Below are 17,663 nucleotides of genomic sequence, written 5' to 3'. Positions count from 1 at the left end.
ACTATGTATGTATCAGGAAGGGTCTGATCAGGAGATAGAAACCACACTATTTATTTGAGCAGAGAGAATTTAATCTCAACGATTGTCACCTAGGTATAAAGTTATTGCCTGGTTAGCCGACAAGTCAAGAACAGAACAGTAAGATATCTTGGAGGCGGCAATTACTAGAAGCAATACCACCATCTGGGCTGGGAGAACAAAGAGAAGGTATTTAAATTTTTAAAACTCAAGCTTAGTGGAGAGGCCTTGCAGAGCTGAAACTGAGATCTCTGAGGAGGGGTATTGTTCAGCTGTGGTTGGAGTTTCTGAGCGAAGCACAATAAGGCTGGTGTCCCAATGTTGGGAAAACCCAAAACTGGATTCAGCAAGCCCCACCAGAAGGATCTGCTGTGACCGTGGTGAAGAAGTGTTGCTGGATGATACAAGTTTGGGAAGTCCAAGGGAAGAAGCCAGTTCCTGCTTCCTTCAATCTTGCGCGTCCCTTGTACCACATGTTGACAGAGCCTATAGGGAGCAGAGATGTGGTTGGCGGGCACCCTGCCCCAGCATCACAAGGCAGAGTATGGAAGGGTGGGTTGGAGCTAACAGACAACAGCTTAATGAATGGCAGCCTCCTTCCCTTTGGCTATTCAGCATCCCTACGCACACGTCTTCACGTATTTGAACTTCCACAAGACAACAAAAACAACTTTATCTTTCTATGTAACAAAATAAAACCGTCCTTCATACAAATGGAGACATCTCATCTTCTCCCCCAAAGGAGAAGATGCAAAGTTGCAGTAATGCTTGTATCCATTTTTGAGACATTCATACATCCCTTTCTTTTTTTTTTTTAAAGATTTTATTTATTTATTTGACAGAGACAGAGACAGCGAGAGCAGGAACACAAGCAGGGGGAGTGGGAGAGGGAGAAGCAGGCTTCCCGCTGAGCCGGGAGCCCGATGTGGGACTCGATCCCAGGACCCTGAGATCATGACCTGAGCCGAAGGCAGTCGCTTAACCAACTGAGCCACCCAGGCGCCCTCATACATCCCTTTCTAAGATATGTTAATTACTCCTCAAATTCGGTCATAATCCCAACTGAATATTCACGTGAGCTCATCATCTTCTCTCTGGAGCACTCACAAGAATTCATGCCACACCATGGTGCTTTTAGTCATCATCACCACCATAATGACCAGGGGAAACAGTCACTTTGTCCCCTGGCACTTTCAATAGGCATTTCATCACAGTCGACCATGGGTGATAGTCTGATTAACTGTGAAGTCTTTGCCTGCCACCAATGCTATCATCCCACTGTCCACAGGCAAGGAGGTCAGCACTGAGTTCAACTCCAAGAACACAACCAAAGCAATGCCAAAAAAATCCCCTCCTGGCACACTGTCTCAGTCAGCCAGAGTCCAATCAGGAGACAGAAGCTCACCAATGATTTGAACAGAGAGAACTGAATATAAGGAATTGTTAACTAGGTATAAAGGTGTTAATGAGGTCACAAAAAAGGGCGATTAAAAAACCAAGTACCACAGAGGAAGCAATTGCAGGAAGCAGCTACCACCCCCAGGGCTGAAGGAGCTCAGAGATGAGGGGTGAGTGATCCAAACTCGTGTGAGTTTGGTGGGAGGACACAGCAGAGCTGAACACAAGCCTCTAAGGATGGGCACTGCTTGGAGGATGCTGGTGTCTCTGAATCTGGAAGAAGCTTCCATCGGGCTGAGACCCAGAACTTTTGGGGACAGGGCACTGGCTGGCCGGTGCTGGTATCTCTGAAACGGGCACAATGGGGCTGGCTTTGCAAGGGGTAGGAAATTGGACCCTGGACTCAGCTGCTATTGCAGAAAGGCGCTGCTGTTACTAGGGAGAGCGTTGCTGGAGTGACACAGAAAGTGTCAGGCATCTCGAGAGCCCACGGGAAGTTCACAGGGCACAGCGCAATGGAGTTCGTTCTTCCACTCCTGTCCTTGCGTGCTCCCTGTCTCTCCAGGCACACCCCAGATACCGCAGATGCCCTTCCAGAGCACTGCAATAAAGCAAATATCCTAATAAAGCGAGTCCGATGAAGTTTTGGTTTCCCAGTGCATCTAAAAGTTAGTTTACACTGTACTGTGGTCTAAAAAAAATGTACATACCTTCATTAAAAAATGCTTCATTGCTAAAAAATGCTAATCATCATTTAGCTTTCAGCGAGTCGTAATCACTGATCACAGATCACCATAACAAACATAGTTGTAATGAAAAAGTTTGAAATATTGGGAGAGTTAGCAAAATGTGACACAGAAACACGAAGTGAGCAAATGCTGTTGGAAAAATGGTGTCAATAGATTTGGTTGATGCAGAGTTGCCACATTTGTAAAAAAAACAACACAATATCTGTGAAGCACAATAAAGCGAAGTGCAATAAAACAAGGTATGCCTATATTAATCATGCCTTTTTGTGTCCTTTTATTTGATGCTTTGGCACCTTGGGGTGCCACCTTACTGACTCTGGAGGGACTGCTTACATCATCGCCTTTAGAGATAGGGGGCTCCTGGCTGGCTCAGTTGGTTGAGTGTCCAGACTCTTGATTTTGGCTCAGGTCATGATCTCAGGGTCATAAGATTGAGCCCCATATTAGGCTCTGTATTCAGGGGGAGTCTGCTTGAGATTCTCTGCTTCTCCCTCCGCCCCTTCCCCTGCTCTCTCTCTCAAATAAATAAATAAAACCTTAAAAAAAATAAGAGTTAGCACACAATTTGAGCTAGAGCATGCCTTCCATATGCAAACCAACCACCTCCTCTAGGGAGCTATCACACTCAGGGTCACAATTCACTTGCTCTGATCACCCCAGGGCCAGGTGCCAGACAACTAAGGATAGCCCCGATACCCCAGAGCCCACTGAAATTATCCAAACTAGCCAATTCTGGACCCACTTACCCCGCCTTTCCTGTTCCTTCCAGTGGAAGCTGCAATCAATCAGTCAATACTCTTCCCACATTTTCCCCTTACTCCCTCTCCCTCCTGACCCACCCTGGTGCTTCCCCACACAGCCCTGCATGGTGAGCTCTGCCTTCCTGTTTCTAGGGACTGTGAGTAAGCATCCTCCTTCATGACAGTCATTTCTGTGTGTGCATGTCCCACCATATCTGATTAAACAAACCCCCCAGGTTCCCTTAGAGCATTCTGTGGCTGCCCCAGTGGCAGAGCCTGACAGGGAGCCAGCAAGCAAAGCAGAACGTGGGCTTCAGAGTCCCAGGTCCAGCCTCACAAAGCCCGTATAGAAGTGGGGGTGGGGTTTGCAACCGAGAGATTACAGCCAAAGTACTGGCCACTGGCCAAGTTAGACAAGGTCCTTAGATTAAGGAGTTTCTAGACCCCAGCAAAACTATTCACAATGAGAGTGCACTAGCTGAAAACTGTGCCTTTGAGACATGCCTCACCTGAGACCACCTCACAGGGAAGCCCAGCTGAGGGGGACGTCACGAAGAAGACGTCACAAAGTGACATCCAGCAAAACGCACAAGAAGTGAGAGCCGGGGAACTTCCGATACCCAGGCGTCACGTGGAGCAGAACATTCGGGCAGAGAGAAGAGTGAGGGGTGAGGGCCTGAGACAGGGTGACGCCTGCCTTCAAGGAACGGCGAAAGAGACCGCGGGATATTAATTTTATGTGTCTACGTGGCCAGGCCGTGGTGCCCAGTGCTTTGGTCAAACTAGCTGTTGCTGTGAAGGCACTTTTCGGAGGGGATGGATGTTTCCATCAGGGGACTTTGCCCTCTGTCACGTGGGTGGGCCTCACGCAACCAGCTGAAGGCCTTAAGAGCAAAGACTGACATCCTCCCGAGGAAGAAGGGAATGCAGCCCCCACGCAGCAACACAGAACTCCAGTGGAGTTTTCAGCCTTCAGACCCAAGACCCCATCCACTCTTGCCTGAATCTCCAGTCTGCTGGCCTGCCCTGTGGAGTTCAGACTTGCCTGCCCCCACATGATGCAAATACATCTCTCTCCGCATAGACGGTGTGCATCCTCTTGGTCCCATTTCTCTGAAATAGCCTGCGGAACGCAGGCCGGGGTCACAGAAGAGAGTGGGCGCCATGGGCCGAGGGGAGGCTTGGGGCAGGGAGCCGATGGCGTGGGGCCTTGCGGCCAGCGGCGGCTGTGGCCTGTCCATGGGCTGGGGCGTCATCAGAGGGTGCTGAGCGAAAGGGTGGCCTCATCTGACTTGCGTGTTCAAGGCCCCTCTGGCCGCAGTGAGGAGATGAGACAGCAGGGCGAGGGCGGAGCCGCCCCCCCCCAGGAGACCCCTGCAGGGATGCGGGGGGACAGACAGACACGCGCTGCTGGCCCGGACCGGAGGACAGAGGCGGCGCGGTGAGAAGTGGGTGAAGACAGGGCTGCGCTGACGGGATTTGCTGACGGACCGGGTGCGGGCTGTGAGGGAAAGAGGGGTCAAGGGCAACTCAGGGCTTTGAGACGGAGCGGAGCGGCTAGAAGGACAGAGCTGTCATTTCCTGAGACCAGGAGGAGCTGGGGAGGAGGGCGTCAGGGAGGGGCTGGGAATCAGGAGTTTGGTTTTAGACATGCTAGTTCGGGATGCCTCTTAGAGATTTGGCTGCGGGGTGTCCACGTCTGGACTTTGGGGGGCTTGGGCGGCGATGTGCATTTGGCAGCTTGGAGCCCCCTGGCCCGAGACCACACAGGGAGGTGGGCGGCACTTCCCCTGGGACTCGGGCCTGTGTGCTCCCCTGGGCATCTCCCCATGGGCTGCGCGCTGGAGCCCCTGTGGCCCTCTGCGGGCCCCTGACCCGCCCCCCCTGCGCCCCCCTGGCCCGCCCCCCCTGTGGCCCCCTGTGCTGCCCCCCTCCCCTGCAGCCCCCTCCTGCGCCGCCCCCGCCAGTCTCCCAACAGAATCCCCGAGCGCCGGGCCAAGGCGGGGCGGGTGACACCCACACCTCCGCCCCGCTGTTCCCTGAACGGGGTCATCACACTGCGGGTCACGGTTTTCACAGAAAACAGGAACAAACCCCAAACCCGGTTACTTATTAACGCAGCCCTGAGTGGGCCAAGTGCCTCCTTTTTGTGTGTGTGTTGTTTTTTTTTTTAAGATTTTGTTTATTATTATTCGAGAGAGAAAGAAAGTGCCCAAGAGCAGGAGCACAAGTGGGGGCAGCTGAGGAGCAGAGGGGGAGGGAGAGGAAGGGGAAAGAATCTCAGGTAGACTCTGCACTGCTTGGTGGAGCCTGATGCAGGGATCTATCTCACAACCCTGAGATCATGACCTGAACTGAAACCAAGAGTCGGACGCTTAACCGACTGAGCCACCCAGGCGCCCCATGACTTCATTTAATCTTAATTACCTCCTAAAGACCATATCTCCAAATACACTAGGGTTTAGAGCAACTTATGAATTTGGGTGGGGGGGTGGGGGGTGGGGACACAATTCTGTCCATAGCGCACACCCCTGTGGAGATTATCATCTCATGAAGATCAACATTTCAATAGGATGGTAAGTGCTCTCTGAGGATATGACTTGTGGGTTTGGATCTGAAGCATAAGAAATAGCCATTCAATGAGAAGGATGTTCCAGGAAAAGAGACGCACAAGTGCAAAGGCCCTGAGGTAGAAAAGAGTTTGGTATGTTTGGGGAACTGAAAGGACAGTTTTTACTTTTATTTTTTATTTTTTTTAAGATTTTATTTATTTAGTTGACAGAGAGAGAGAGCACAAGCAGGGGGAGCGGCAGGCAGAGGGAGAGGAAGAAGTAGGCTCCCTGCAAAGCCTGATGCAGGGCTCGATCCCAGGACCCTGGGATCATGAACTGAGCCGAAGGCAGATGCTTAACTGACTGAGCCACCCAGGCACCTCCAGTTTTTATTTTTAAAAGATCACTCTGGCTTCTTTGTGGAGAATAAACAATGTAGGAATAAGTGTGGAGGAGGATAGACCAATTCCGAGGCTCTTCCATCATCCAGGCACAAGATGATGGTGGTTGGAACTAGAACAGTAAAAGCAGAGATGGCAAGAAGTGGATTGATCTTGGCATATATCATTTGAAGCTCGATTTGTTGATTGATTAGAGTTTGGCAGTGTGAGAAGGAGGCGAAAAGCATGATTTTTGGATAACTGGCCTGAGCCACTAGGTGAAGAGTGGTGCCTTGGGTTGATGTGTAGATGTGTGCAGGTGGCCTCGGTCTGGAGGGGTTGATCAAGAGTTTCTAATTTGGATTTGTTTGATTTGAGATGTCTATTAGATATCCAACTGAAGAGGCTGCAGAAGTGGCCATGGTGAAGCCAGCAAGTTATAGGAAATTTGTATTACAGGAGTCAAATGAAGAAAGTGTCTCAAGGAGGAGTTTGTTCAACTGCATTGTTGTGGGGATTAAGAGGGGCAATAACATAGAATTACTATTGGATTCGGTAAGGGGGAAGACATTTGTACCCTGGACTGCCTTTAGGTAGGAGATGAACACTCCTCCAAGTTCATGGGGACAGAAGAGATAGATCCAGATATGAGCTCTTTCATAAACTTAGTGATAGAAAGACAATGGAGTTTGCCCTCTACCTTAACAAAATGCCAACACAACTCATGAGTTGTGACCATTAGTCAGAAAGAGGCATATGAGATCATCAAAATTCCATCAAACACATGTTAGCTGATAGGAGCTGCAAAACCAACCTTTGACACAGTGACTATACAAAGGGCTCTTGTCACAGTGGGATGCTGAGCACAACCACCAGGGATGTTTGCAGCTCACCAGATCTCACCAGATGAAAACCTCTGGTCACCTGTAACTTCAGTAAATGAGCAGTGAGCAGAAATCGTTATTAGTCAAGGTAACGAGCATTAGCTGCTGTAACACACAGCTCCTAACTGTAGATGGCTTAGTAGCAAGTTATTTCTCATTCATGTCACAGTCTGGGGCAGGACGGTGAGGGCTTTGCTCTACACGGTCCCTCAGAAACCCAGACTTCTTCCACCTTTGGGCTTTCCCTTCTTCTAGGTCTTTGAAGTCCTGTTCGTTCAGCTGATAGGTGGAAAAGAGAAAAGATCATACAGGAAGTTTGTATGGGCCAGGCCTGGAAGAGTTGGTGTCATTTCCACTCATATTCCATTGGCCAGAGCTTTGTCCCATGTCTACACAACAGCCCTGGCTGAGGGCCTCACTGACATCAGGATCAAGCACCTGATGTGCGTGTGAAGATGGCTCCAGATGGCATTAGCCCTCAGTCTCCAATTTTCCCAGTTGAGGCCCCAGACGTTGAGGAACAGAGAGAAGCCACCCCCACCAACTATGTCCTTGAGGAAACCCTACAACTGCATAAACTCTAATCCCTTAATAAATTCCTTTTGCTATATCGTTCATACTGTTTCTGCTTATCTGTTCTAGCCCTGACTCATGCAAACCATGAACTTCGGCCAAGCAGACTTGCTGTTCCGAATGGCGCAAGTGCTACAGAGCTTGAGCTTTTAATGAAATTAAACTTTTAATGAAATTGGGTTACGTTTTGATCCAACATTTCTATTACTAGCAATTATTAATATCTTTTTGAATGTTTCTCCCCCAGATCCAGAAGATTTTTCTTTGTGATATTTAAAAGAAACCTTTACCCAAACACCACTGTCTTTCTCCTGGATGTTCATCTTTAAATTGTTTCTGTAAGTTCTGGATTTTCCAAGGAAACATTAAAACCCTGCCCACCTACTACTTATACAAGTATAATGCACCACCAGTAAAGCCGATGGAAATGGGGAACTATTTAGAGCTCCTAACACGTGAGTAATTCGAGGATAAAGATAAACTGATGATTCCGCTAGAGCGCAGAGCAATTTATAAAGAATGAGCAAGACGGCATGTGCTGTAGGCAGAGACGTGGGAGGAGTAGCAGAGAGAGCCCTGGGTGTTTCTCAGAGGTGGTTATTTTAGGAGGACATTTATCAATGTTCATGAGGGTATCCAATGAACTAATGAATCTATAACTTATATTTATATATAATTAACTTTACTACTTAGTGAGGTTCCTGTGTACCTTTTGCCAACTAGCATGTTACTTGGCATATTTCCTCAACCGTCCCAGTTGTAACGGTGTGCACCTGCTCAGCAGCCCTGTTTAGCACCGTGCCTGCCACCATGGGGGATGTAGGTGGGGCAGAACTGGGTTATTTACTAAGAAATCTCTCCCCACTTGCAAATTCTCCTTTCAGAATTCACATCACAGAAGTGTTTTGTTTGTTCTTTCTAAATAGGAAGAACATTTCCCTGAAGCAGTCAAACCCTGTGTGCTCACCCTTTGCACGTCTAATTTATTCCAGGGGTCTTTTCTTTCCCATCCAGTGCTCCTCACCCAAACACACCCACTACTCTGCTTTTACTTCTCCTCCTTTGGCCTCGAGTCTTCCTGAACCCAAAATAAATAAGATGGACAAGTCAGTAGTTCTCAAACTTCAGTGTACAGAGAATATAGATTCCCAGGAGTCACCCCAGAGTTTCCAATTTTGAGACGGTATGCTATTCTCCGGGTCACTTCAAGCTCTGCCCTTTCTTGCCTCCGGCTACCTCCCCACCTGCCAGATCCGGAGACAGATTCTCCAGCGCCATGTAACCAGGCTCCGTCTGCAAATAGGGGGTAAGTGAGGCTGCAGAGCCAGCCCAGATCATATGACCTGGCCCCAGATGGCCCTCTAGTCTCAGCCAGAAACCAAACTAGAGCTTTCTCTAGGCATGGGGAAGCAGCTTCCATATGTTGACTCCCTGCTCTGTGCCTGACACCGTGCTATGTGTATTTTTTCATGCATTGCCTCAGTTAATGCTGATAAATCCTGTGAGCCCAGGACCATTATTAATCCTGCTTACACCAAGTAATCAGCTAAGGGGAAGTCCCAGCAGGGAGTATAGGGCAGAGCTGGGATGGAATCAGACTTGTCCTGAGCCCCGCTCTTTCCCTTCCTACCTGCTCATCCCAGAGCAGGAGCTAGAACCAGGATCTGGAATTGACCCCTGAATTCAGTCTAGATAGCTACTGTCTACTGGGAAGAGGGAATACATTTAGTGCTTCCTTCGTGGGTTGGCTACTGTTGGGTTCCCCGTCCCCAGCACCCCAAAGCACAGGAACCTACCCACTGAGCACCCAGATGCCCCCAATATCCAGAACGGGGAGTTAGGCTCCCAGTCACCTTCCATGGTATTGGTGTGGGGGGCCATGGGAACAGGTGTAGAGACCCTTGTCCCAAGTTTTATTTGTCACTCCTCTCCATCTGTCTGCTGGTGCTCTAGCCAAGGACCCAGCCTTCAACCACTCCAGCTTGGCCACCTCCACTTGCAGCCTCCTCCAACCCAGTCTCCCTAGAAGCCTGACTAACCCCGAACAATGTGATGCAGGCGGCTCACATAACTCACCACCAGCTACAAAACAGTCTGATGGCACTTGGGATAAAATACCAACTCCTGGCTATAGTCTTCTCTCTCAGCGAACTCCCTTCTCTTTCAGCTACAGAGGTCTTCTCTGAGCTCATGCGACGAGCCACCCTTCCTCACCAGAACATTCTTCCTCTTCTTTCCCCTGGCTGGCCACTGCCAATCCTTGACATGTCTTCTTCTTGGAGATGCTCCCCTAAACCTCCAATGCATTCAGTTTGGCGCCCCCTCATTTGATCACAGACCCTGTTCATTTCTCTCACGGTATATTGTGACAATGTGGGATTACATAGTTGTTGTTTTACTTTTTGTGTCTGTTGTTTTTGTTGGACCATGAACTGCAGGAGAGGAGTTGCCATGTTGCTCTTTGTAATGGTTAATTTCACACGTCAACTTGACTGGGCCATGGGGTGCCCACGCATTACTCTGGGGTGTGCCCATGAAGGTGTTTCTGGATGAGATTAGCATTTGGATCAGTGGACTCAGTAAAGCAGACTGCCCTCCCCATTGTGGGTGGGCAGCATCCAACCCATTCAGGCTCTAATAGAACAAAAGGTGAGGGAGAATTTTCTCTCTCTGCCTGACCATTTCTGAGTTAGGACACTGGTCTCCTGCATTCTGGTGGGTGAAGACTAGAACTTACAGCATCAGCTCTCCTGAGTCCCCAGCCAGCTGACAGCAGATCTTGGGATTTCTTAGCCTCCACAAGTGCATAAACCATTCCTTACTACCTATCTATCTCTCTATCTATCATCTATCTATCTATCTATCTATCTCTCTATCTATCATCTATCTATCTATCTATCTATCTATCTATCTATCTATCTATCTATCTATCCATCTATCATCTCCTTTTGGTTCTGTTTCTTTTGAGAACCCAGACCAGTATAGACTCTTATATTTATATCCCCAGAGCTTAATACTTCATAGGCATCCAATAAATATGTATTCAGCGGATGAATGGTGAAAACTAAAAGAAGACAGACATAGGACTCGCATGATAAAGAAGGTCTAGGGTGGTGAGGGTGGAGAGAGCTGAGCATCCCCAGCCACCCCCACCACCCCTGCTAAGCACAGGGCGTGCTTCACAAAGACTAGAAGTCTGTGTAAGAGGAGGAAACCTCTTGGCTACCACATCTGTTCCTTCTTCTTCCAATGTTTGCCTGATTTCCTTTCCTTTCATCCCAAAGGAGAAAGTGCCCCCATTTCCCTTTTCCAGATCATTCCACCAACCTTTGCCCTCAAAATCTTCCTTCCATTCCTTCTCCTCTTCCTCCTTGGCACCAAAGGCCTCCTGATCACATTCCTGTTCTTTAGAAACATCTGAAGTCTATGACCACTGTTCAATGGCCTTTTTTTTTTTTTTGTCCCTTGTCATTTTCTGGCTCTATCTCTGGCCCTTTGATTATGTTTTCAGTGAAATGAGAGTAATAATAATAACTAAAATGTATTAATAGTGTATTTGCCAGACAATGTTTTGTTTTGTTTTTTGAGAGAGAGAGCGGCACAAGCGGGGGCAGGGGGAGGGGCAGAGGGAGAGAGAGAATCTTAAGCAGGCTCTATGCCCAGCGTGGAACTCAACACGGGGCTCGATCTCACAACCCTGAGATCATGACCTGAGCTGAAACCAAGAGTCTGATGCTTAACTGGCTGAGCCCCTGGCCAGACAATGTTCTAAGCACTTAAGAGGCATTGTCGGATTTAATCCTCACAACAGCCTCATAAAGTAGGTTCTAGTCTTATCCCAGTTTTACAAATGAGGAAACCAAAGAAGTGACATGACTTGCCAAAGGTCACACAGTGAGTGAAATGATATAGACACAATTGCAACAAAGGTCCCGACTTTCCATCTCACTATCTCCTTGTGTGCCCTCCCTACACTTGCTAGGATAAAACACTGCAAGGAAAAGCCTTCTCCCCACTGCCTGGCTCCTCCACCCATCTTCCCTTCAAAGGCCTCTAGAACGTTTGGAGCCACTCCAAAGCCCCTTCAGAATGAGCCCACAGTGCCCTCTGCTGGCCTCTGCCTCTCATTGCACCTCCTGTCTCTGACTTTGAATGGCCCTTATTAGTTCTATCATTTGACTGAAAGTCATAGAAACCAGCTCTGGCTAACTTAAGGGGGAAAAGGTGTGGGGGTGAGTGAGGAGAGCAGAGGATGAACATTAGAAGAAGCATGGAGTAGCTCATGGATTCCAAGACAGGGTTGAACAACCAAGACAATTCACAGAAGGGCAGGCCTAGAACCACCCCCCCCTGCCCCCCGCCCCACCACCATAGGAGACCATAGGAATTTCTCCCTAGAGCATCAATGTGCTTCTGCTTTAAAGACACTGAGGTTTCTGTGCCTCTCCGCCCAAAATTCCAAATTCCCAGGAAACAACATCTGACTGGCCCAAATTGAGCCAGGCGTTTTCCACAAGTGCAGACTGAGATTACGGGGCCTCCATGGTGGTTCTTCCTCTTCTAACGGCCAGGCTGGCCCCTGAATGCCCTGGTGTGCTCCTGTATCCCCAAAGGCCGTTGGGAGTCTTAAGAGCTGCACAGGCGTGCTGGGATGTGTGTGCATGTAGGCGACCGGGCAGGCATTCCTTGGGCTCAGTGGCTGAGTCTCCCAGGGCCAGGGTAAGGGAGGAGCCGTGCCAGGGTTTGGCGATGGCAGACAGGAGAAGGGGGGAGGAGAAGGAGACAGGAGAAGCCGACCTGGATCAAGGGAGTTGATTCCTTTCACTGGGCCACTCATCCCTACCCCAACCCTGAGCCCATCATCTCAATCACTTTTGATTCTTGAAATTCAATTAAAGTTTCTGTTTTACATTTGACTCAAAGCTCTTCCTCAGCCCCTGCCTTATGAAGGGCAGACTTAAGGCTCCAGCAGCTGGAGGTGGGCGGGGAGGAGTGTGTGGGGGTGCAGCTCTTAAGACACGCACTCCCTTCCTTGTGATTGCTTCTCTGGTGTGGGTTTTACGGTGGAGGGAGAAAGGAAAACGCAGGCTCTCATGTGACTGCCCAGAGTGAGTTGGGGCAGGCCTCTTCCTGTGGGTCATAATTGCTACTCCCCTGCAAGAGGAACCACACATCGGTTGCTGTGCTTTCAGCATCCAACAACAGCATCAAGTGACTTCAGACTTCCAGACTAGCATCAGCAAGAGTGTGAGCTCCTGGCTTCGAGCGGTGGTGGTCCTGGTGATGGTGGCAGCAGGGCCTCCACTCGACTTAGCCATGCAGTGAGCAGGGGCTCTGGCCAGTATCATTTTCCCCTTTGCCCCTCCAGCCTAAGGGTGGTAGTGGCTTCCGCCAATTCAAAATCTCTGGGTCACCTCACTGTCTGCCTCCTCCACTCTCTCGTTCCCTTTCCCCTGGCTGGAGACCCCAGGGAATGGTGGAACCACACAGGAGATGGAAGCTTGGTCCCAAATCCCTGTAAGAGAGAGAGCCACCCATCCTCCTGACCTTGACCCTAAACTGTATATAAACGAGAAGTAAACTTCTATTGCATTTGAGTTATTGTAGGCTGGGGTCTATCTGTTATAGCCACTTTGCCTTTGCCACAACTAAATATGGCATGTTCACAGCCAGAGTTGACACATTTACGTGAATGTCAGGCACTTCGCTAAGCGCTCTATCCTCATGGGATCCTCACACAACAAGTACTTCTTTTTATTATTCCCATTTGCAGACTAGGAAACTGAATTGCAGAGAGGTTAAGAACCTTGTCCAAGGGCTGTCTTACTTGGAAACCTTGCACTTGGATACAGATATAGATAGATATTTTACATACAAATACATAACATGTATATACAGACATTCTCTCTTCCCATTAGGTTTGTTTCTGCTCATCTCCACTCTCTCCCCTCCGTGTGCCGCTGTACGAGGTTGCCGTGGGGACTGCATCAGTTGGGGCTTCTTTGCCCTCTGGCTTCCAGCTGGGTTTGGCCAATGGGAGACATAAGTAGGAGACCAATGGGACATGGGAGTGGAAGGAGGTCAAGGTATTTAATCCACCCACCCTCAGTCTCTCCATAAAAGGCCATGTGTTGGGGCGCCTGGGTGGCTCAGTTGGTTGAGCGTCTGCCTTCGGCTCTCGGGACACGATCTCAGGGTCCTGGGATCGAGCCCCACATCAGGCTCCCTGCTCGGCGGGAAGCCTGCTTCTCCCTCTCCCACTCCCCCTGCTTGTGTTCCCTCTCTTGCTATGTCTCTATCTTTCAAATAAATAAATAAATAAAATATTTAGAAAAAAAAAAAAAAGGCCATGCGTTGGCAGGGCTGTGTTCCCTTACCGACGGCCAAAACTCCCTCTAGAAGACTCTCTCCTAGAACAACAGCTCTGCTCCCTCCCCTTGGCCCTTGAGGCCTGGAGGTAGTAAGGGCTCTCCGCTGGCGCTGGCCCCAGGGCTTCATGATACCTGGTGGAGTTCTCTCAACCCCTGCCCATAACTGTGTAAATAGTTCCCTGGCTGACCTATCTTCAGCCATCTCTATGAGCGCCATCTGTTTCCTGCTGACACAGTATAGCTTGTCTGTGTTTTTATAATTTAGGAACTTCTGCTGTTCTTGGTAAGAACACCTACCTTCCCTACTCGGGGGACACAAGCTTTGGAAGGCGTTGACCTTATCTAGGGGTAGGTAAGTTACTCAGCCCTGGCCAATCCAAGCACTGTATCCCCTGTTTTCAGTGACTGGTTCTGAGCTCAGCATGGATCCCAAACCAGGCCAGTGAGAACCAGCCCAGGATACTGGCTGCCTGCACTGGGGAAGAGAAGTTCTCTTCTTTTCTCTGGTACTCCAGCCTGAGAGTGTGTGGGCCTAGAGATGCTGGCCGATACCTTGCCTTCATGAGGATTTCAGGATGAAGTCAACACAGAAGAGCAAAGCCAAGCCCTGGAAAGAGGTCCGATATTAATCACACTGTTTAAGCCCCTGAATCAAGCCATCCCCAAAGTCCAATCTACTCCTGGGTTTTCTCTTCCTGCATTCTCTTTTTGCTTAACCCACTGTGGGCTGAATTCTCTGTCATGTGCAACCAAGGGTCATAACTGATAGAGAAATATGCCAAACTCATGTTTTCTGTAAGCAAGCAGAAATCACCCCTAGATAACTTAAGTTTAAAAAGAAAGAAAAAAAGGAAGGAAGGGAGGAAGGAAGAAAGAAAGAACGAAAAGAAAAGAAATTTTGGGGAGGGGTATAGAGCGGCTCACAGAAGCAAAGGAAAAGCAGAAAAATTAGGTCTTGGAAAGGATGTGTACCAGAGTCACCTCTGGGGATTCAGATAGGAGGAATGAGTAGACAGTCACCAGAGCACTGCCTTGGAATAAACCAGTGACAACCATCTAGAATGCTTGGGTCACTTTACTCCAGATTCAGATGAGCTTGGGCAGGGGGTAGGGTGTCCATTTAGCCCTACTTGAGACTCATGCCCAATCCTTGTCCCCAGGAAGGCAGGACCCCTGGACTGATAATTCCACCAAGACTGTATACAGTTGGGGCTGTGTAATTCCCCAAAGCATAATCTAAGCTCTTGTTCTAAGCATTTGGCGCATACTAACTCATTTTAATCCTCAGAGTAGCCCTTTGATGTAGGTACTCTTATTATTATCCTTATTTTACAGGTGAGAAATTGACACATAAAGAGGTTAACTAACTAACAGCTGGTAAGTGATAGAGTGGGGATGAAAACCTGGGTGGCCTGGCTCCACAGTCCGTATGTGTAACCCACTACACTATAGGGCTTCTCCAGAAGAAAGTGAATGAAGGGTGGACAAAAACACAAGGTCCCCTGCAGGTAATGCTCAAGGGAGGAATTACCGGGGAACTTCCACTCTCTCAGTATCATTTTTTTTAGCCACCATGTATTAACAGGAAGAGAAAAAAGATAACAGATTTCTATTTTGGCAATTAAAAAAAAAAAACAAAAAAACACCTCCTGCTTAGCCAATAAGGGAGAGGGAAGGAGTCCAAAGCTGGTGATCTCACTCTCTCTCAGCCACAAAGACTGTGAAATATCTAGGACCCAGGGGAATTCTAGCTGTCACCAGGCTGCACTAGCCAAGGCTGAGGAAACCCAGGGAGTTAGGGAGGTGTTATCCATCATAAAGGCCTTGTCAGTACCCAACAGTGAATGCTAGCACTTTGGTGAAGCAAATTGAAGGGGCCATTGCCAAGCAGACCTCTGCCCTCATCAAAACCCTGCTGGGGTTTCCTTCTGTGCCCCCTCTTGGGTCCTCCCACACAGGCACACTGTTCTAGGCAGCCTGCTCTGCCCACCTCACTCCGCAGGGGCAGGGCCCACTCCTTCAACAACATGGGACAGGCGTTGTCAAGGCTCCAAGCCTGAGAACAGTAAGGCCACAGCGAAAGTCCCAGAACTTAAATCTCATTCTTCTGGATCAACCTTTAGCTGCAGAAAGCGAAAACCCCAACTACCTCTTCCTAGGAACACAGGTCAGTCGGTGGTCAGTGTGGGTTCTGGAATCAGATCTGGATGGGAATCCCAATTCTGTTGCTAATGAGCTATATGACAATGGGCAAGTTGTCTAACCTCTCTGAGCCTCCGTCCACTGTCATGAAATAAAGTAATGCTACCAGGGCTGAAATTCAGTCCCCAGACTTGGTACAGCTGAACTGGTTGTGAAAACATCAAAATACTTCCAGATTGATTGTAAATAGAGAACCATAGGCCTTGGGCCCTCCCACCCCATCCCTAGCTTCTCTCCTGCCTATTCCCTTTGATCCAGTAGCTGAAGTGTTAACTCTTGGCGGAACAGAGACCTACTAAGTCTTTGGTCTAGCACTAAGGCCAGCATCCACTTTGATTGGTAATATTCATGTCTGAATGGATTGTTAGATATTTTTAATGGCCATGGTCATCTGTGGGATTAAGTGAGATGATGCAAATAAAGGACTTGGCAGAGAGTTTAGTGCATAGCGAAGCAATTCAGTCAATGTCAGCTGTTGTTGCTTTAAACATTAAACCTAAAGGCAGAGGCAGGATCAAGATCAGGGTCTCAAGTCTTATGAGCAGGTGAAGATGGGTTAGGACTGGCGGCTCAGGAACAGTCACAGGGCCCGAGATGACTCATGGGTGAGACTGTATGGGTGGTCCTGCCTAGTTTAAAGAGCCAGAGCAGGACCAATATGTCCTGCTCACCAACTGCCCCTTGCCTTCCTTGCTGGATCCCCTGCTGATTGCTGGGTGGGGAATGGAAAATCAGGAGCAGCCACACTCTGGCCCTCTTGCAGTTCACAGGAGCTTCTTTTTGTTTCCACAATCACCAGCTCTACTATTACAACCGCTGTTGAAATCCCATGTCTTGACCACCTCAGAGTCGGAGAAGCTGCTCCCGAGAGGCTGAGCTTTGCCTGTCTCATGGCTTGGAGGATCAGAAAAGAATATTCTAATCCAGGGTCTCTGCTCTTAAGGACTTGAAAGATCTTAAAGAGAGGCAGTATTGTTTTCTGGCTAGGAGTGTGGGTTCTGGAGCCAGACTGCTTGGGTTCAAATCCCAGCCCTGCAGCTTTACCAGCTTTGTGAGCTTGGGCTAGTCACTTAAGTGCTCTAAGCCTCAGTTTCTTCATCTGTTAAATGGGAGTCATAATAGTACCCGCTTCACCGTGAACAGGGGGGAGTTCTTGCCTATCTCTAGGTCCCCAGGGCCCATAGCAGAGCAGGTGCTCAGGCAGTGACAGTGTCAGGGCTTTCAAACCCCTGTCCCTGTGAATCACAATCACCTGTGAAAGGGCCAGGGATGTGCCAGCTAACTGGAGGCCCAGGTAGTGCTGTCATCCCGTTAGGGCCCCAGACAGAAGACAGCCTGAAGCCCGGAGAATGCGACAGCAAAACGGGTTCCAGAGGGAATGAGACGGGTCCTTAAAAAAAAAAAAAAAAAGATGTCCGCTGGTTCCTCCCCACGGAGCCTGGCCCGGGAATTTTGAGGGCCAGCCGGAGAAGCCTCGCCTCCACTCGTGGCTGGCCTGTCCTCATCCCCCATCCCCAGGCTCACCTCAACTTTTGCTCTTTCGGCAGAAGCCCGGCCTCTTCTCTCCTCCCCGACCCCCCCTTCAGCATCCCAGCTCCCATTCGACCAATCTCCAGACGCCCCGCCCCACTTTAGACAGATGCCTAGAAGTCCCTCCCCCGCACGTGGCCCAGTCGGAGAGATACCTGCTCCTGTCGCCCCCCCCCCCGCCACTCCCACTACCCCCCCACCCCCCGGTTTGGAATAAAAGAGTTCCTTCCCGCCGCCTTGGGTCGGGAGCTCTCAGCTGCCAGAGC

At 49.3% G+C, this 17,663-nt stretch overlaps 1 long non-coding RNA gene across 1 annotated transcript in view; it reads right to left on the bottom strand.

Moving 5' to 3' along the window:
- The window catches only part of LOC145721245 (uncharacterized), a 210,988-nt gene that overhangs the window by 185,642 nt on the left and 7,683 nt on the right, over window positions 1–17,663 (bottom strand). The window lies entirely within an intron of this gene.

The sequence above is a fragment of the Leptonychotes weddellii genome, chromosome 4 (genome assembly GCF_054177405.1).
Source record: "Leptonychotes weddellii isolate Sample4059 chromosome 4, ASM5417740v2, whole genome shotgun sequence".
Taxonomy (NCBI): Eukaryota; Metazoa; Chordata; class Mammalia; order Carnivora; family Phocidae; genus Leptonychotes; species Leptonychotes weddellii.
The sequence above is the reverse complement of the archived record's forward strand: the minus strand, read 5'-3'. Positions and strand labels throughout refer to the sequence as shown.